The sequence below is a fragment of the Aricia agestis genome, chromosome Z (assembly GCF_905147365.1).
Source record: "Aricia agestis chromosome Z, ilAriAges1.1, whole genome shotgun sequence".
NCBI lineage: Eukaryota > Metazoa > Arthropoda > Insecta > Lepidoptera > Lycaenidae > Aricia > Aricia agestis.
Genome location: NC_056428.1, coordinates 21,491,808 through 21,513,701, shown reverse-complemented (window position 1 = coordinate 21,513,701; position 21,894 = coordinate 21,491,808). Strand labels below are relative to the sequence as shown.

Genomic DNA, 21,894 nt, shown 5'->3' with positions numbered 1-21,894 from the left:
TACACTGGTTTTTCGACTAAGTCAATTTTTGCTAAAAATTCTTTAGCGCGCCTTTGCTACCAGTTTAAGAAAAAGTTATATTGATTTGGTTGAGTTCATCTTGAGGTCAAGTCTTCAATTAATAGATTTATTATAATACGTATAAGGTCCAGTAACTTGTAGACGATAATTGTTTACGTTTAAAATAAATTACCTATGAACTGAATGAAGTCGAGATTTACTAATCTTGTAAAAAAGTTAAAAGTTTTGGTGCATCATTTACTATCGCATTCTGAGATATTTATTCATTACTTAATTTAAATTTAATAAGAGATTGGCATGAAATGTTTGGAGCAAGTATCATATGACAATCCTCATTAAATTGGAGTTAGGTTATAAGTACTAACTAATTATCTGTGAGTAATAATATACTTATTATTGATTCTTTTAACCCATCTATTCCCAAGCGGCACCCGGCTGTCGCATAACAATTGAAAATCTACTGTGTCTGCGATTCCCACGATCGAGGTATGCTAGACTGTATATTAAGCTTTTTTTGCAAGAAAACGCTCTATGCGTGTCCCAGGTCTTAGTTAAAGCTGAAGCAACCCGGGGATATGTGTGACTGACCGACGAGAAGCCAGCTGACCCACTAAAACTGACTGTGGTTTGCCATCAGCCGTTGAAAGGAGAGTGTCCCGGATGCGACTACAAGTCACCCTTCACGAGCGGTCAGCCTGCCTCTGGGATCGAACTTCCACCAAAATAAGGGTAAGCACATCGGTAGGCACTCGTATACATATAAATAAGCTAATTTAGAAAATAACCATTCCTCATGACTCATGAGTCATGAAATAGATTACGTATAATTTGCCATTAAATATCTCTTAGTTTGTTTTCAAAAGTTGGTGCGCACACAATCAATCCATAGATTTTTCAGTTCTTAAGGGTGTAGAGAAGCGGAGAAGCGCAATATTGATGATGAATATTGAGCGCGATATTGGACTATATATCGCTGGGTGATGCTTACGATATCGATGGCAAGCTAGCAAATATCCTCTTCAGAGGCAGTTCATCCGAAGTCCAAGGTCAAAGGTAAGCAGTAAGCAGTCACCACTGAAGAGTGCGCATTTTATATACATTTCTTTGGTGTATAAAATGTAAATGTAATATTCATAACTAGGACTATTTACCCGACTGCACCAGAAGGAGGATTATGTTTTCGAGTTTATCTATGTACTAGACGTTCCGGCGGCGGTGGTTTCGCCCGCATAAATTAGATATTTCATAGACAAATTAGTCCACAAAAAAAAGCCTATGATCCTTCACATGGTCTACTTCTTATCTGTGCCAAATAATAGAAAAATTGCTCCAGTAGTTCGTGAGATAAGCCGTTACAAATAATTTCCCCCATTTTTTCCACATTTTCCTCTATTTCTTCGCTCCTATTAGTCTTAGCGTAATAAAAATATAGCCTATAGCCTTCCTCGATAAATAGACTATCTAACACTGAAATAATTTTTCAAATCGGAGCAGTAGTTCCTGAGATTAGCGCGTTCAAACAAACAAATATAGATAATAATAATTAGTTGACCCTGTAGCCTAAGCTTTTTGTAGCCTGAGAGGTGTTGTTGAGACTTGTTTACTGTGACAAATGTATATCAGAATAGGGATGATGACAAGTTCAAAGATTAGCGAATTTTGTTAATAAAATAAAGAAATCACGGTGAAAAATAAGTGTTCCCAAAATTACAGCTCGATAGCATTTTTATTTTTTTTGTTATGCGCCTTCAAAATTAGATAATCAAGTCGATTTTTTTTTTATTCAATTTCTTAATATTTGTATACCAATCGACAACTTATGCAATTAAAAGCAACTTTTGTTATGAAACCACTTTCATAAACGCAATATTTGATATATCTATCGAACAAAGTTGTCACCCGATGCGTACAAACTACGAAAGAGTGACGTCAGTCTTTCGTAGCACTTTGTATGGAGCGTTTCGGGCAGGTCTATTTTATGAGATGTTTGAATTGTCATATCTTGGTGAATTTTTAAGCTATCAGTCATTCTTTCAGCGATGTTTCTATTTTTTAAGGGTCTTTCAATTGCCAATAAGAAAAAAAAATAGTCATCTAGCCTATTGATTTTATAAATTACTGTTCTCACTTGTTTTGCCTATTACATGCAATAGATATATATAATTATAGCCAGTCGTAGTATACAGTATAATGTATACAGTATACTACTATAAGATTTGAAAAAACTAAGGGACTGGCTATAATATAAATCTATTGCATGTAATAGGCAAAACAATTACTTAGAATAGTACATTTCAGTACTGCACTACTTTTAATATGCACTACTGAGCATATTAAAACTAGTGCAGTACTGAAAAGTTGTTACGCGTAAACATACTATGTAGTGGATTATAATATGTAGAGGGACATGACAATGTAGAGTGAAATATCACTTTGACATTTGCCTCTACGTTGCGTAACTTGAGATGGTCATCGCCTGGGAGTCACACAGATTCATAAAGTTATATCGTACGGTAGTTTTACTTGATGACTCAAGAGATCACATCAAAGAGTTTTCGTGGTTGGATACCGCTGTCAATCCTGATTCCTGACGATACAGGCAGCCACGCCCGCTAAAAAAAAAGTAGTGTACTGTGTAACTCGGCAGTGTCTTTGAATATATCGTCTGTCTAGATATAATAGCTCCGTGGTCAGCAATCTAAGTGGTCCATGCTGGCCCACTATAGTCTATAGATCATCGCCATTGTGTAGACGGGCCCGAAGGGGTAATTTAATGGTGTATGATGGCGGACGACGGTCATGTCAGTATCGTGTGTCTACACAATGGCTATATTATGGCTTTTAGCGGACCAGCATGGACCATTGTGAAGAGGCGCCGTTACAGGAGAGGCAAAACTTTGTATTAAATTAGGCTCCATTTATATGCGTCCGCGCGAACGAGCGATTTGGCCGCCACACCACTAAATTGTAATCGTGATGAAATAAAAAAAAAACTATTTTGAGGTGTCACAGCCAAACGCATATAAATCGAGCTGAGTAGCAATGCTTGTTACAAAATTTCCCTTAAAGTAGAATATTATAATAGAGCCAATTATGTGTTATCAGCTATCAGCAGAGATATTACTTATTATCTAGTTATTTGAACTTTGTTTAATTACATTTTGATATTTTTTCAAAGGATTTGACCGGTTTTGATACAACCATCAACATCATCAATTTAAAAATAGGACCTTGGAAATACCTCGTGAATTGTTATTATTGTAATTGATCAATACTAAGAACTAATTAAAAGAAACAAAGCCAACCCCGAAAAAGTTCGTCTTATTTTTTTGTTTGTTTTGTAAACATTAAAATTTAAATCTTGAAAAAATCTATAGAAACGCTAATTATTTTGCTCACTTTATTGTTAGAGATCGTCCATAAAAACAAGGTAACTTGAGTAACATTTACAATGTATCGTGTTCTTTAGTAGGCTTTTGTAAATATTTTTCAAGGAATAAAATTACCTGAAAAAATTAAAAGGAACTACTAAGAAACTTAATCTAAAAGGTTTTTTAACTCAGCTCACTTTTTTTACATAAGTAAGAAATCTCTCAAATAAAATACACACATCAACAGTCCATCGGCTGTACATTTTTAAGACCATAAAATAATATATCATGATTCCATTTCCATTGTGAAATACCTAAAAATTCCATATTTTTAGGTATTTCACAAAATTGAAAATACCTGATATCCCTAGACCAGGGGTCACCAAACGGCTGACCGCGATCCGCATCCAAACCGCCGATCCATTGTGTGCGGACTGCGGAGCAAGCATTTTCGAAGATTTCGTTAAAAATAAATTTCGGTCTCGACATACATCAGTACGAACTTATCCAGGATTTAAGAATTGCGCCTTGCGCCAATTTCACTCCAAACACCAGAGAGATAAGAGCTACAAAAATTTTCATTTGTCATATTGATATGTAAATAAATACCTTCGTAATTTCCGTAATTAGTACCTTTGTTTACTTAATACATATTTTTTTATAAAATGAGTGGACCGCGAAGGTCGTTTCATAATTATATTAAAGTGAACCCCGCCCCGAGCGAAACTGATTGTGATCCCTGCCCTAGACTATGTTGTGTGTGTACATATTGATTTCAAATCAAAGCTTCGTACTTGCTATAGCCAGGGTTTCCATTAATTATTTGAATTCGATATTAGGACACTGCCCACTGGTGGACAACAGTATCCAATTTACTATCAATACTGGCATATATATTTTGAAGTGGGTGAAATGGGAACAACCTCACCGCAGACAAAGCTTTGTAGGGTGAAGTGCTGAAAATCGAATCCTTTGATCAATTACGGTTTCGGATTATCTGCCGGATTAGATTTTTATATCTCCTGAATATCTAGATTAATCTTTGTTCTACAATACAATGTATGGCACTCTCGCCTCCATGTAGGCCAAAGGACTTTTCAAGATGGTTTTAAAAAAGTCGAAATTTTTTGGGAAAAACTTGAGGATAAAATATATAATATTTTAAGTAATTAAAACTGTGTCTCGTGACAAAAAACAGCCGCAGTAATAGAGCCTCTTACTTTAATTAGATTTTGAGTTAGGTTATTAAAATGATAATACAAAGAAAGTCAATATTGCGATTTTATGGCTGTTATATAGCATACAGATAATTTTGACGTCATTTAAAAACGTTTACCTTTGACAGTAATATTGTATAATATTATTATACAATATTACTGTCAAATAAACTGTGTCTCCGTTTGTCTCCTTATATTTGTCGCGATTTGGCTACTGGTTAATACATAATTTACAATTATACTTTACATGTAAAAAGTTATAGAAAGTCGAAAAAAACATAACAATATATGAATGAAGTACTTGTTTTGTATAAAAATTAAAAGTTTATCAACTAAAACTTACATAACAGTTGTAAAAAAATTGAGTTTTCCTTTGCACTTTGCGTTAATTTAATTACATATGTAATGAAATTATGTTACATATAAACTTAAAAGTATTTGGAACTATGCTGTATACATTAAAATGCTATGAAATATGCAAATAAAATCCTACTTAGGGGGTCAAGTAATAAGTACTCGTGCATCCATACTAATATTACAAATGCGAAAGTGTGTATGTCTGTCGGTTATCGCTTTACGCCCAAGCCTCTGAACCCACTGACATAAAGTATCTCCATATCTTTTGCAAAAAAGCTAATAGCTAGATACTATGAGTCCCGGAAAGGACATAATATTATGATATTTTTTATCCCGAAAAAATGTACGGTTCCTGCGTGATGAACGAAATTTGGTGCAATGGAGTTGCGGGCGTCATGTAGTAATAAATAATACACGTTACGTCGCGGCAATGCAGGAATCCAACCCACCTCCAAGTCAAGAGCCACGCTCTAAACCACTGGAGCACACGTAGGATAATACAATTATTACTAAACTAGAAGGTATGTATACTGTCTGTATAGTGTAGTTCTGAATAATTTGGTAATTAATAACTATGGTCAAAATAATTAAAGGTAGCACCAGCGGTCATTGACCTTTCTAGTCTAGGAGCTATGTGAAAATGCTGTTAACTTAAGAAAAAATTGACCTCTTATAAAGAAACAGACTATTATTATAGATTCATCGGAAAACCTCTTGGTAACTCTTAGTATAATAATCTCCAACTATTTATGAGTTCGAACTTCGAAGTGATATACTTACTTCACACTCAGTTCACATCGAGTATGCAAAATATACGATATCGCCACACAATATCGCCCTGTTAAACTTAAAACATCTCACTCCATTGTGCAAACTATGAAATATGACAAGTTTTTTGACAGGGGGTCAATAACCGCTACGATCAGAATTTGGCCATTTAAGGATATCGAAAACTGATTATTTTAATAAGTACTATTTAGAAGTATTATAAATATTTTCGAGACGAATCTCTTTGTGACTTTAATATTGTACACTTTGCGAGGCATAACTTTCACTATAAAGCTAATAATTTAACGCATAATTAAAATAACAAGTTGCATAATAATATTTTACTTTCAATAACACACTTTAGACAGCTTTAGATGTATCTTGATTTGCAAAATGATTATGAAATTGCTTTTGCACTTTCTGTAAAAGGCGAGTAAAATGTGAGTCAAATTCTTAGTATTATAAGTGTTCCTATTGACTATTAGCCCATATAATTCTTACCATATTAAAAATGTACTAATAGGATTAATAAGTATATTACTGCAATGTTTTCACACTAGAGGCAGCACTAGAACAAACAGCATGACAGGAATGATTGGGGTGTTAAGGGGTACGAAGATTTTGGCCGACCTACTTTCGCTAAATGTGTTTTTTCGCGTTCACGAATATTTAAAAAAAAATTGATATCTAACATCAATACAAACAAAAAATAATCTTAGACAAAACCACGTAAAGACTCACATTTCGAAGATATGAGCAGAGGGGTTAGTGCGAGTTTTATTCGATCATACGCATCGAGCACGTTAACGCGAATTTATATGGAATCAAAGCAGCGTCATCTACTGGCTAACGTGGATACTACGTATGATCGAATAAAACTCGCACTAACCCCTCCTGGCCCCGCACTAATCCCGCACTAACCTGGTGAAGTTTTACTAATTTAAGATATTGCAACTTTGGCAGCTCAAATCTTCGAAATGTGACACTTTACGCGGTTTTGTCCAAGATTATTTTTTGTTTGTATTGATGTTAGCTATCCATTTTTGAAAATAATATTCGTGAACGCGAAAAAACACATTTAGCGGACAGTAGGTCGGCCAGGCTCCATACAAAAATCTTCATACCCCTTTATTTATATTATGGCCTGTTTCACCACTTCCTGATAATTGCCGGATAAGCTATCCACCCCTTAACTTGACAGATGGAGTATGGAGAATCTGTCAAAAAAGTTGTGGATTGCCTATCCGGCACTTTATCAGGACGTAGGAGGTGGTGAGACAACTGACAAGCCCTTAATATAGCAACAGCTTTTATAGGTTATGTTTTTTTTCCGACGTTTGACAACGTTTCTGTCACTGTCAATAATCTGATATTATGACGTGTGATTTACTGTATATGCTAGCAGCGCCCTCTGCTGCGACTTTAGCGTAATGTTCTCTATTCTCTTTGTTTACTTCTGAGGTACTCTTTTATCCGACTATGGCGAATTCAAAAAAGAAGTTAAAGATTTTGGCAGGCTTTTATGTAAGTTTTTATGTCACACGTACGGTATGCTACTTTTTTAATTTTGTATTCTATAAATAGTAGGGTATTAATATTTTTTATAACTTTTACTATTTAATATTGTTAATATTATAATGTTAAATTACTAATAAGTACTTATTACTTATTACTAAATGCTAATACTATAAATAAGTAAGAAAAAATATGTAACATGAAAAAGATAAAAGTGATAAAAGCTTTGAAAGCTACTTTGAAAGCTTAGACGAAGCTTTCAAAGTACTGACTTCGAAAAGACAATGGTGGCGCCTTCAGTAGGTAATGTTTTGTTGTAACCGGTAACTTGATAACGTCGCGTTGCCTTGCTGACTGGGGTCAATGACCTACTATACGTCATGAAGATAGTCAATGACCTAATATAGATACTATAGATAAGGATTCTATAAATCAATACCAATAAATTCGTTACTGGCTTACTGCTTATGAGTTACTAGCTGTTGAACGCGACTTCGTCCGCGTTAGTATAGTAGATCACGTCCCAAGTATTATTTATTGTACAAAAATATTCAATGTACAGCATTGACTTTCCTACGATTTTATTAACAGCTAGCTGTTGCCCGCGACTTCGTCCGCGTTAGCGTAGTAGATCACATCTCAAGTATTATTTATTGTATAAAAATATTCAATATACAGAATTAACTTTCCTACGACTTTAGCTTTTTTTTTATATAAATATACCTAGATGTTCCGCGCGGCTTCGCTTGCGTAATTTAGGAATTTCACGCGACCGTACATTTTTCCGCAAAAAAAATAGCCTATGTCCCTTAACATGGTCTATTCTTCATGTTTGCCAAATAACATAAAAATTGCTCCAGTAGTTCTTAAGAATCTTAAGATAATAAGCAATTTCATATAATTTCCCCCGTTTTTTCCACATTTTCCTCTATTTCTTCGCTCCTATAAGTTGTAGAATAATAATATATAGACTATAACCTTTCTCGATAAATAGGCTATCTAACACTGAAAGAATTTTCCAAATCGGATCAGTAGTTCCTGAGATTAGCGAGTTCAAATAAGCCCTTTCAAATAATTTCCCCCCGTTTTTCTCACACTTTCCTCTATTTCTTTGCTTTTATTAGTCTTAGCGTAATAAAATATAGCCTATAACCTTCCTCAACAAATAGGCTATCTAACACTGAATGATTTTTTTAAATCAGACCAGTATTTCCTGAGCCCTTTCATATAATTTCCCCCCGTTTTTTCCACATTTTCCTCTATTTTTTCGTTTCTATTAGTCTTAGCGTGATAAAATATAGCCTATAGCCTTCCTCGATAAATGGGCTATCTAACACTGAAAGAATTTTTCAAATTGGACCAGTAGTTCCTGAGATTAGCGCGTTCAAACAAACAAACTAACAAACTCTGCAGAATATAATATTAGTATAGATGATAGACTAATTTAAAATCCGAGAAAATCATAATAATAATAATAATAAACATTTATTCAACAAAGTTCACAGTACACTACAATAGAACAAAGCACACAACAATAAAGACAGAGAAAGAAAAAAAAAGACATGCATACTATAAGCCTAACCACATAATAGGTATACTTACACTTAATTCGAATTTTAACACAAACAAAATTTTACAAATAATTTACACAAGTACATAATATTTTTGTGGTGCGGCACGGATTGAGTGCTTCGGTATAAGGCAGTGCAGTGCGAAAAGTTGTTGAATAGGACTCCACTCAGGTAATGACCTTGGTACAGGATAACTGTACCACGATCCCTGGTATTATGTGGATCCTTGTGACTGCCAGGCGTTTGACAGACACACAACACACAGCATAATATATAACATAAACTAGATAAAAAATTTATAGTAATAAATAATTCATATTCTTAGAATGTAAAAAAAAAAATAATAATAATAACCTATTAAATATGTGCGGTAGTGGAAGTGTAATTACATATTAATATATAAATAATATGGATAAAATAAAATAGCATACTAAAAACATGTAGCAATTGAAATGTCCAGTCTCGGGGCTACTGCAGCTTAGTATAACGTGAGAGGCCACCGTGTCGGCTAGACAAAGGCTAAATCATCAAGATAAAGTACTTTAAACAAGGTTAAATAATAAATAGGCATTTTTGTTTATAGTTTGTAATTTTTTAAATAATTGTCTGTTCATAAGTTGTTAATTTTCATCACTATCTGATAATGTGCGACCAGATATAATTGTACCATCGAGAAAATTGATTCCTAGGCAGTTGACGGACCTACGTCATTTGGTCGGCTTCTGTCAATTCAGTGATTCAATGGCTGCAGTTCGGTCTGATGGGTTTGATCATAGTGATTATATTCTCTTTGGGTTTGATAACGTGACCAAATTTCTTATTTCCTCCATCTGCCTGTGGAATCAACTTCTCTGATAATACAAAACGGGAATCCCGGGAATGAAAGTAGTTCAATGGCAAAATTAATCAAATTTGGCCTAGCTATTTAGTCGCAAAGAGATATAGACAGACATATAGACTCAAACTTTCAAATGTATAATAATAGTATAAGCATAGATATATTATTATTTTAGTTTTGTTATTAATTTGATCTCTAACAAAAAGATGTAACACAAAAACAACTTTCTACGGTCCAGAGACTAGAATATAATTAAAAGTAAGTTATTTAATGCATTGCCAAAACCCGCCAACCACATGTTATTATGTAATACGCATGTACTAATTATGTAGTCGTTATTAGTTCATTCACACCAGGCTACAAGACTTGCAAGACATTCAAGTTTAAGGGAGTTATCAGAGCAATATGTCTGATGAAAACTCTTTTAGATTGAATTCCATGTGTCCGCGCGAATGAGCCGCTAAATAGCCGCGATTTGGCCGCTAATCGCTACACCGCGAGATCACAAGCAATAATTAAATGTAACGATCTATTCGAAACTTGGTACTACTAATATATATTCTGTGTCGAAACTCAAATAGCGGCGAGGTCGCGCTGTCATTTAGGGCTCCCATACATAATTGCGAATTCCCATCGCATCGCATATACAGGCTGTAACAAAAACAAGTGATAATAATTTAGGGTGTGTACGTGTTCCTTGTAGAGAGTTCACTGTGAAAGTAGCAGCGCTGAAAGACCAAAAAATTTTTTTACTTTTGTATGGGGAAACTCGTGACGCTCGGGCCCTTACCCATACAAAAGTGAAAAAAATTTTTCGTCTTTCAGAGCTGCTATTTTCACAGTGAACTCTCTACAAGGAACACGTACGCACCCGAAAGTATTATCACTAATTTTTGTTACACACTGTATATCTGCGACAAAAGTAGAGCCGGAAGGCAGGAAGTAATTTTGACATTCGCACTCACGACTTTTACGAAAATAATCTATATTTGCATTATATTACAACCTTATTAATTACCACAGGCCACAGCTAATTCAAGAAGATTCCTTAGAAAGAAGAAAAAATTTCATCTTAAACACATCTATCAAAGATGCTTTTATGTTATTTACTAAGATTATGTGATATGTAGGTAGTACGTACATTCACTTTTATTTTTAGAGAGGTATTATATAACGCTGTGTTCTGAATGATAACTCGACTGATATAATTGTAGTGGAATGACGCTGATGACCCTAATATGAGTAGAAAAATGGCGGACACACTGAAACACATAAAAATACACATGCAACTCTTCTGGTGCTGGGAGTGTCCATGGAAGACGGTACTTGCTTTCCATTAGGTGACCCGTTTGCTCGTTTACCCCCTAAATTTATAAAAAAATAATATGTAGAAAATAATATTTTGTAACCTCATTTCCAGATTATTTTCACTGTCTGAAAAGGTTTCTAATGCATGACACGTGTAACCTCAATTATTGGTTTTCATATTTCATCTGGTTCCATAAATTGCTTACGTATACTTAAGGGGGCGTCTACAAATTACGTGAGGTGTTTAAAGGGGGGGGGGGGGGGGGGGTCCTCAGCAAATCTCAAGTAATAATTTCATCCATACTTTGACATTATACATCTACTGACTGACAAATGATCCAAAGCTTTTACGAGAAACCCACAAAAAAATCTCAACGTGAGATTGGGGGTGGGGCATAAAATCTCACAAAAACTCATCAGAGGGGGGGGGGGGGGGGGGTCAGAAAATTAAAAAAAAAACTCCTCACTAAATATAACAAACTATAATTTTTTATACGGTTCGAATGGCTGAATTAGAATAAGATTGTGTTATGGTTACCACTTTCATCTACTTAATATTATAAATTATAATTATTATCTATCATAATATTATTACCATCTCATATAAGCATACAAAATAAGAGAATAGGACACTTTTGTTTGAACATATTCTTTAAATCAGCGATCGGCAACCTTTTGTCATGCAAGATACAAGGTGGCAAAATAAACTAAAGACAGGCCCTGCAGGCTGGTACTCGTAAAGCCCATCTACGAAGAATATTAGAAAACATTTTTTTTTACTTATGGCACTTTGAAAAGACCTCATTATTCCATAGAAAAAAAAACTTTTGAAAATTGTTAAAAGATACGGAATTTAATTTGTTCACATAATACCACAGAATAGATAACAGCACAAGGTAATACTTACAATTAGTTTATATATTTGGGCTTTAAAGCTAGAAAAATTAAGAAATGAAAACTACACACCGCCTACCTTAGAAACTGATTAATTTACAATTTAAGTGCGATATCTGAAGTTAATGTTTAAAACCCATCAATCCCCAAGCGGTAGCCGGCTGCCGCATAACAATTGAAAATCTATTTCTGTCTGCGACACCCACGAATCACGATGGAGGTGCTACAGTTTAAATTATCATGATTGTCGAATCTTTCTTATATTTTCTATTTTTTACTTTGAAAAGATTTGCAACCTCTGGCACGCGTAACCTAAAATGGTTTAGAGCACCTGATTTTTCTGTATCCAGTTGATATTTCCATGAAAAATTTGTCGCTACGTCGTTACACGTGTCGGTGAAAATATTTAGGGCACCTGATTTTTGTGTCTATTATCTCGCAAATGTTTCTAACCTCTGATCTGAACTTTTACACGTGTAGCCTAAAAGGTTTAGGCACCTCAATGACTTACTTGAGGCAGACAAATTCCAAATAGAAGAGACTGTGTATTGAATAGGGGAGCTAATTATAATTATTATTATTATGGTAATTTATATGTTTTTACCATCACAATAATAATGATGTATAGCTTAGTTTAGCCTTAGTAAGCGATAAGCTAATATTGTCAAAAGACAAGAATAGAAAACCTAACCTAATATGTCACTTTTAATACATTTTCGGAGGCTTTGCACCTATCATGCTACTACGCATAGAAAGGACAATAATGTTTGGAGCAATTTCCAGTGCTGCAGTGTAGTCGCAATAGAAAGTCCAGTCCAGTCAGGAAGTTGGGACCAGTTGTCGGTCGTTAGTGTCGACAAAAACATGCGTGGTACCATAGTGATGTAAAACATCGATTTTATACCTCTATTAGTAGAGTTGTGGTAAAATATCGATAATGTAAGTGTATTAGTAGAGTTGTGGTAAAAATATCGATAATGTATGTCTGGTAGTAGAGTTGTGGTAAAAATATCAATAATGTATGTCTATTGTCTATTAGTAGAGTTGTGGCAAAAATATCGATAATGTATGTCTATTAGTAGAGTTGTGGTAAAAGTATCGATATAGTTCTCTATTAGTAGATTGGTGGTGAATATATCGATATTGCAGCTCTGTCAATTCAGACCGCAACGTGACACGTTATATTTTATTATATAATATGTGTATATCAGTATATGGAATTGACCGATTTCAATGTACCTAGCTTGCATGACGCAATTGAAATCTCTCAATACAATATCTACAGAAATGCATCCGCGGAGGCCACCTGTCACGTCCGTAACGTCTGATTTAACCCTAAATTCAACTTAATATATTGAGTTGGATACATAATCTTGAATTAATTTGTATGTATTTTGAATAATTATGTTGCTAATCAGAGATTCAACAAAATCGCTGATGGATACTAAGCCAATCGAGAGCGATAGTGAAAAGATAAACTTCTATAAAAAAACCTCACAATTCGGTCATTTAATCTGTTTGTCTTTGATAAATTCCTCATATTGGGATTTTGTTTAGTTCAATGTGACCTTTGTTTGCAAATATTATTTAGGAAAATAATTTCCTTATGTCTTTATAATAGATCATAATAATATTTAGGTAGGTACTACACAGGATTTAAATGCATTCAATTGTAATATACCTTTTTGGGTACATCCGCTATTATAAAGCCTTCCTTAATTAAAATGGGACTTTATAATTCACTTAATAAAGGTTTTGTTAAGCTCAAAAGCTCGACAGAGCTAAATCTCAAAATATAGTACATGAAAAAGCGATCAAATAAGGCATCTGAATATTCAAAAACTGATTTTTAGATAGGTATTTTGTAGAGTAGACGCCAGTAGTTTTGTAGATGTATACTTACTATTATTTCTTAATAATAGATTGTCATTCTTAAGTTTCATATTTTTTTGCACGCTGCAATCTGAAGTCAACTTTAAACAATATTGGACTTACCTATTCATTGTATGAATTCAGCAGTTAAAGTAAATATTTTGAGTCTAAAAAGTCTTGACATTCGATAGAGAAGACAAGACGTGTTAGAGACAAGGGCGTAAGGGCGGGCGGTAAGGGAGGGGGGGAGGGCTTTTTAGCTCTAGGCCAGCTCATACCTGTTTAGAGAAGATGATCAATCTGGTGTATTGTAACAAAAAAACATGAAAATCGCCTGTTATTAATTCTATTCATTAATGATATTATGACACGAAACATTTTGCGAGGTGTTAAAATGAGATATACACGTTTTTAGTTCCCACTTGCCAGGAAAATTGATGTTTATTTTATCTTCTAGGGGCAGGTGTTCCCCCCCCCCCTACCCCTACCTGGGGAGGATATCACAATAAGGCAAAAAGCATTCCAGACAGCTCGATGGATGGACGATTCGAAGAAGTTGCAGCGAACGAAGTTGGATGGTTGGCGCTCGACGGGGGCATCCTATCATCAGCAGCGGATGGCGATAGGCTGATTATGATGAGCTATTGCTAAGAACACTATCGATCGTGACAGCTTCCAAACTAAAAAAAAAAGGGTAGCACTCTGTACACCGCGGTAAAGCTATTTCAGTTAGCGGGTAGTCATACGTCTAGTCGCACACACACAAACACCGTGCCTAAGTCTGACGAACTGAAACGACGTGAGACGAGTGTTAGGTTTATTTTGGTTATTGATTCGGTCGCCGCGCTTAAAGCCCGCGATAAAAGCTATGCAATCGCTTAGAATTAATAAAGAGATCAAAATTATTGTACTCGTTTGGATGCTAATTTGCCATGAACAGGCACACAGACAGATAGACACATAAAACTTATAACAACCCCCATTTTGTCCGGGATCCGAATTATCGACAAACAACTCAAATTAATACATCACTATCGTTTTAAGTTAGCAACAATAAATTACGTAAGACTGTCTCGGTTACTTATTATTTAATAGGAGCCTTAATAAACCAATTTCACCAACGTCTGTTAGTGTTAACAGCTTGTTAAAATGTCATGTTTTCTCTTTCCTTCATACGAAAAACGAAAGATACGTATATAGAAACGTGATACTAATTCGATCATTAATTTTAACTGTCATAAGTGAAATTGTGCCTAAGTACTGTCGTTGATCGATAGCTGTCGATAGGCTACATTTGTTTAACGGCCGTTCCCAATATTTGATCTATCTCTGGTTTTGCCCTACTAGAGATAGGAATAGCTCATAATTGACATAAAATATATGTCTCTAATGTCTAATGTGAGTTATTCCTACCTCTAGTAGGGCAAAACCAGAGATAGATCAAATATTGGGAACGGCCGTAAGTCGAGAATGTCATAGGCATGGTATGCTCTTTGAAGTTTGAACTCGATAACATAATAATAATATGTTAAAGGATGTCCTATTGCAAAAAAAAAATCTTTAAATGTTGCAAAATTTAGTAAGCTGTTAATTAGTTTTCCCCGGCTACACCGGTGTGTTTCGAGTGGATGTATCATGTATATAATTGTATACTATGTTTATTTAATTTTGGTTCAATATAGAGTTTTAGAGCTTAAACGGTTACCTATCTGAATAAGCATACTTACTTAGGTACCTACCTGAGTAAGTATGCTGTTTAATAGATGGGCTATTTCGATAGTCAGTATTATCAATTTCTTTTACACAATAATTCGTAACTTGTGGTTGACGGAGAATTCGCAGGTAGGTTATAGTGTACCTATCACCTTATTAAGGGGGCGACTAACCCTAAAGTGTCGATTTTATAATTCATTTTTATACTTGAAAATAATCCCCGAATTATTTCATTTTCTAAAACTAGATACTACATTATAATTTCGAGAATTCAATCTGAGCAAAAACACGATATCTTAAGATTTTCTCGATAGAAAAAAAACACAAAGATGCATCTAATTTTCACGAATTTTTCTTTTATTGCCATAACCATATATTGAACTAAGTTAATATTTTAACACATTGTATAAAATTCTATCATTGAGAGATCGACCTAGCGGATTTTTAAAATGTTTTCTATTTATCGAGTTATTGAGAAAAAACTAATTTGGCGATGAATCCGCGTCGTCCTTTTTCACCTGGCATATGAAAGACGGGTGTGAGTGTGAAGAGAGAAGGACGATGTTTGATTTTTTTAGATTAGTCGCCCTCTTAATAAGGATATTAATTACGAAGCGCTTACGACAATTCAGTGTTTAAGAACTTATCAAGGAGATTTTTAACGTATTACATAAAGACAACGACAATTATTGAAGACATGAGTGGAAGTGGCAGTAGGTACGTAACAGTTATAATTAATGCAGTTTTTTTCCACAAATGGAGGCTTTAGGGTCTGGAAAATTATTTGATATAAAAACAAAATATGTAGTCTGGATGTTTGTATGTGTAGCCAGATATATTAGCCAAGTGATGAAGTAGGTAATAAGTTACAAGGTTTATTTAAATTATTAATAAGAGCAAAATGTGTAATTATTGCTCTTCTTTTATAAAATGTTAGTTATCTAAATCTTCCACTGACGTCTTTAATTAAGTAGCTACAATGTCCTATTTTCGGGTTCCGTACCCAAAGGGTAAAAACTCTATTATTAAGACTACGCTGCACTTTGTCCGTCCATTGAAAAGCAGGATGGAGTGTTAGTTCCAGCTTCATCCAAGATATTTCCTCGCTCTGCGTCTCATCTGTTTGTGCGGATGTGATAGAGACAGAATATTGCCATTAGCGCCAAATGTAGGAAGTGCTTTCCCATCTTCACTTTCAAGTCACGATTGTATAGCTGAATGTTTGGTCATCGCTTATATCCGTAGCCAAGAGAATTCAGTGGTACTCTACCTTTTTTACTGGCCACAAACACGTTTCGGTATAAAGTCGCCGGCCGCATCCAAAATTGTATAGGCTTAAAAAAATACGTTCGATCATTCTTATAGAAATTTTTTCACGGCTTTTACGAAGACTTTGCACTATTTTGAAGGTGGGCGTGTTTCGTGATTTTTTTTTTTATGAAATAACGGGGCAAACGAGCAAACGGGTCCCTAATGGAAAGCAACTTCCGTCGCCCATGGACACTCGCAGCATCAGAAGAGCTGCAAGTGCGTTGCCGGCATTTTAAGAGGGAATAGGGTAATAGGCGAGGGTAGGGAAGGGAAGGGAAGGGAAGGGAATAGTTGAGGGTAGGGAAGGGAATAGGGTACGGGTTAGGGGATTGGGCCTCCGGTAAACTCACTCACTCGGCGAAACACAGCGCAAGCGCTGTTTCACGTCGGTTTTCTGTGAGAACGTGGTATTTATCCGGTCGAGCCGGCCCATTCTTGCCGAAGCATGGCTCTCCCACGTTAGAAGAATTTAAAAATTGTACTTCACACAGGCCACTGATAAAGTCCCGGCGGGCCGCAGGTTGAGTATAGCTGTTCTAAATGGAGGTGTCCATATCAGTAATGACAGCTTGTGACTAAATATACGGTATGCGTGTTAAATCTATATTCTTATACTTTAAATATAAAATTCTCGTGTCACAATGTTAGTTGCCGTACTCCTCCAAAACGGCTTTGCTGATTTTCACCTACAAGCATATTCAGTAGGTCTAAGAATCGGCTACTGGCTACTTTTTATATTGTTAAGTGCATTTGTTAAATAAATAATAGTAAATTATTACAACTCGAGACTGACAGCGACTATTGTTTGTGCGACGGGATAGCGATGGACGTTGCCATGGTGACATACTTATTTAGTCACTTCAATAAAATAATATGGGCGAAAAATACTTTATATGGCAAAAAAACGTTTGCCGGGACAGCTAGTATTATTATAAATGCGAAAGTTTCTGTCTGTTACCTCTTCACGCTTAAAATGCTTGTTGAACTAGGGCTGATATACCTAATTTCTGTTCGTTCTGTGATTGGTCCAAATTTTGACAGCCAACCAATAACAGAGCCTGAACCATGTCTTGAGACCGAGATGCATCTTGAGTACTGACTATTTATACCGGCCTAAGTATTGTTCAACTTACTTATTACTGCAAGTTTTATCAAAACCGGTCCAGTAGTTTTTGAGATAGGGAATTTAATTTCTCAATTACATACAATTTTAAATTATTTGATTTATTTTTTTATAAAATATTATGTACTTACTTATTATATTAATATATAGGCCCATATAAATGTATATGTATATTTTTTAAATAAGTATCCTTTTTTATGGTTGTCTGGAAGAGACCGCTTAAAGCGGTAAGACCGCCAATTTGCGCTCTTCCTAAAAATTGTTTCTCTTTCGCATTTTGTATTTTTTATGTGCAAATAAAGAGTTCATTATTATTATTATTATTATTATTATATAACTTTGTTTTGTTCTATTTGGAAATATAGAATTTATCAATAAATAAATAGAGCTAGATTGTAGATATACGTCATATACGTAGTTATCGAAACCTAATAAATCAGTGCACGTGGATTCCAGGAATCTAGGCGACCTGTAATTAATCTGTACCTAGCCTAGGAAACCTACCCGAACCCTTTGTTGTATACTAAATCAACTCGATGTGATTGAGAAATGTGATTTACTTAGTTGCAATGTGCATTAATATGCGGCAGACTTATTGCAGCAATATGCCTAATGCCTACCTATTGAAGACGATCTCTGTGGCTGAATGGCTCAAAGCTGGCCGCCGACTGAACAAAAAGTTTTCGGTGTTCCTTAGTCATGGATGTGTATTAAATATGATGTATGATATAATAAAAATCTCAGATTACAGATATATTATGTACAGTATAAAAGTATTAAATACATTTCCGTTGTCTGGTACCTGTACACAAGTCCTTCAGGAACTTAGCATGGGGCCAGACTGTCCGTCAATCTGGCCCTGACTTTCGCCGAATAATGGACGTTTTATACCACGTCAGTCAATGACGTGGTATAAAACGTCCATTATTGGGCGAAAGTGAGCGGATTTTGAATTTTAATTATATTTAGCACCAGATGACACCCGCAGCTTCGTTTAAAAACTGTGTAATGTTCTTTAAGTACCCTTATTAGATATATCCACACCAAATTTAATCAAAATCGGTTCAGCCAGGGAGTGTGAGAGCCATGCAATAGTGGGAGAGTCATGCTTCGGCACGAATGGGCCGGCTGGACCGAAGCAATACCACGTTCTCACAGAAAACCGGCGTGAAACAGCGCTTGCGCTGTGTTTCGCCGAGTGAGTGAGTTTACCGGAGGCCTAATCCATTATATACCCTATTCCGTTCCATACCCTCCCCTATTCCCTTCCCTTCCCATCCCTACCCTCCCCTATTACCCTATTCCCTCTTTAAGGCCGGCAACACACCTGCAGCTCTTCTGATGCTGCGAGTGTCCATGGGCGACGGAAGTTGCTTTCCATCAGGTGACCCGTTTGCTCGTATGCCCCCTTATTTCATAAAAAGAGGTAACAGAAGGACAGACAGACACGCTTTCATATTTATAATATTAATAAAACTAGCAGTAGCTGATGGTTTCAGATTCATGTTATGGATGTTCAATGTTCATGCTTAATTTGATAAAATGCAGCCTATGCTCGTAGTATAACAAAAAAAGTTCTTCGCGAAGCCATAATTATGACATTCCATCCCTCTGTAAGTCCTTTCTAACCTTACCTAGGTATAAAAAAACTCATAAAAAACTTATTTTGTTGACTAACAACTGAAGTAAATGGTTGACTAACCATTTACTTCAGTTACGAGTCAACGAAACAGTATAGTTATGTTTAGAAACATAAAACAAAGGATTATTAAAACGACATACAGTTACAAAAATTAATATTTATTTCAGACATGATTCAAATACAACATCCAATACGCGACTGCTCTATAAATAGTAAAAAATTACATATGTATCTAGTAGGTATATTTTCCATTTGTGTAGGCCATAAAGTTAATATAACCAGTGGAATAGAGAAACAAAGGCCTAAGCAAGCGAAAATCAGTAACAACTAATACTGCGTGGTAAAAAGGGACGCGTGAATCGTGAAACTGCATGACAGCAACTCTTTTTTTGACGTCCAGTCGGCACTTATCGGCACGTTAATCTCATAGAAAGATGCTTGTGTAAGTGTATACGTACACACATTTTTACACACAGATGTAAACCAATTTCGGTTTCGTTTGACTGCTCTATTCCGCTAGGTATATTAATTTTATGGTGTAGGCTCACTAGGCTTGATTAAAGGCCGTTCCCAATATTTGATCTATCTCTGGTTTTGTCCTACTAGAGATATGAATAGCTCACATTAGACATTAGAGACATGTATATCTTATGTCAATTGTGAGCTATTCCTATCTCTAGTAGGGCAAAACCAGAGATAGATCAAATATTGGGAACGGCCGTTAATAAGCGTCTATTCGAACGCGCGGTTTGACGACTAAGGGCGCATTTTCATTAGTCGTTAACTCGTACGGTACCTATACAGCATACGGGGAGTCTATGACAACGAATGGCGCATGTCTATTGGTCGTGACATGATCTCCCGCACTCCGCATGCGGGCCCTATCGACCAGTGAAAATGCGCCATAACATCGCGAGATCACAAGCCATTTTATGACATATATATGAATAATTATGACAGTGCGACCGCGCCGCTATTTAAATAAATCGTTACTGTATACTATTTGTGATCTCGCGGTATAGCAGCCAAACCGCTCGTTCGCGCGGACGCATATAAATGGAGCCTTATAATGTAAAAATAACCTACATTATACCAGATCGGATAAATAGTATTGATCATCGACTTTTAGTTCCGCCATTCGACGCTAGATGGCGTTAAATATTTTTACCTTCAAAATTATTATGCTTCCACAAATGGTACAAGCACAGCTATAATATTATAATAATATGTATGTATTTTCTATAATATTATATAGTAAAAGCTACAGTAAAAGACTGCATTTATTATTAGGAATTTTGGACTTTGCGTTATTGTCTAAGCACTTTTTATGCTAGGTAAACAGATTAATAGTGAACGAAACAAGGCTTTTTGCTCATGCAAGCCATATCATATACTCCTCTACCTTGTAATATCTTCCGGAAATCTTTATTTTCCTATCCGAAGAATAAACAAGTCTGGAGGCCTGTTTCACCACTTCCCGATAAGTGACAAATAGGCTATCCACCAATTAACTTGACAGATCTAGTATGGAGAATCTGTCAAAAAAGCTGTGAATAGCCTATTCGGCACTTTATCAGAAAGTCGTGAACAGGCCCTTACTCTACAATGCATTCGTTTCATTTAGTTAAATTGCGAGTTAAAAGAGAGCACTTAAGGGTAGTTTCTGATAGAATAAAAGAATTTATTGATGCAAAATGGAGTCCTACGCTCCGTTGCAATAGAATTAAGTACCTACATTTCTTGATGTGATTTCTTTTTTCTAGAAACTGACGTAATTTCGTTGTTCTATATCTTTTTTAATACTTTTTTTATATACCGGCAACCTGTATAATTCAGGCATCATATACAATACCTAGGTCCTAGGCAATGTATGCCTGCGGCGCAGTGCCGAATTTGTATACGAGTATATTTCTGATGAGAGTAGGCCATTTTATCTTTGCCGCCCAATATAGGTACTATCAGGAGGTTGATTCATAGGCTGTTGACGAACTACGTCAAGTCGTCAATTGGTCGGATAGCGGTGGCCGGTGATCTGTCTGATAGCGCCTGGCCTGTGTTTGACATAACGCGACCAAATTACGTAGTTTATGAATCAACTTCTCTGATAGTATGAAATCTGTAGGGCTTCGCTGCGCCCCGTTAAAACTCCTATCAAATTATATAAGCCATGTATTTAAATCAATATCTGTATATTCCCTTTTCTCGATCAAAATATTTCACCAAAAATACTGACTTGCACACTAATTATGCACCCTAAATAGGTATGCGAATTCAGCATACTATTTAAAGTTATTTGCATAACTGTTTTACTGAACGAATAACGATTATTAAAATAGTATATCTAATAATTCCTTACTTAAGCAAACATACTAC

The 21,894-nt window shown here is 35.5% G+C and overlaps 1 protein-coding gene across 1 annotated transcript in view; it reads right to left on the bottom strand.

Moving 5' to 3' along the window:
* Window positions 1-8,907: 8,907 nt before the first annotated feature.
* The window catches only part of LOC121739096 (protein disulfide-isomerase A5), a 37,552-nt gene continuing 24,565 nt past the window's right edge, over window positions 8,908-21,894 (bottom strand). The window contains exon 13 of the mRNA XM_042131419.1: window positions 8,908-9,103. The gene's annotated coding sequence lies outside the window, so the exon portion shown is untranslated. The remainder of the gene's footprint in view (window positions 9,104-21,894) is intronic.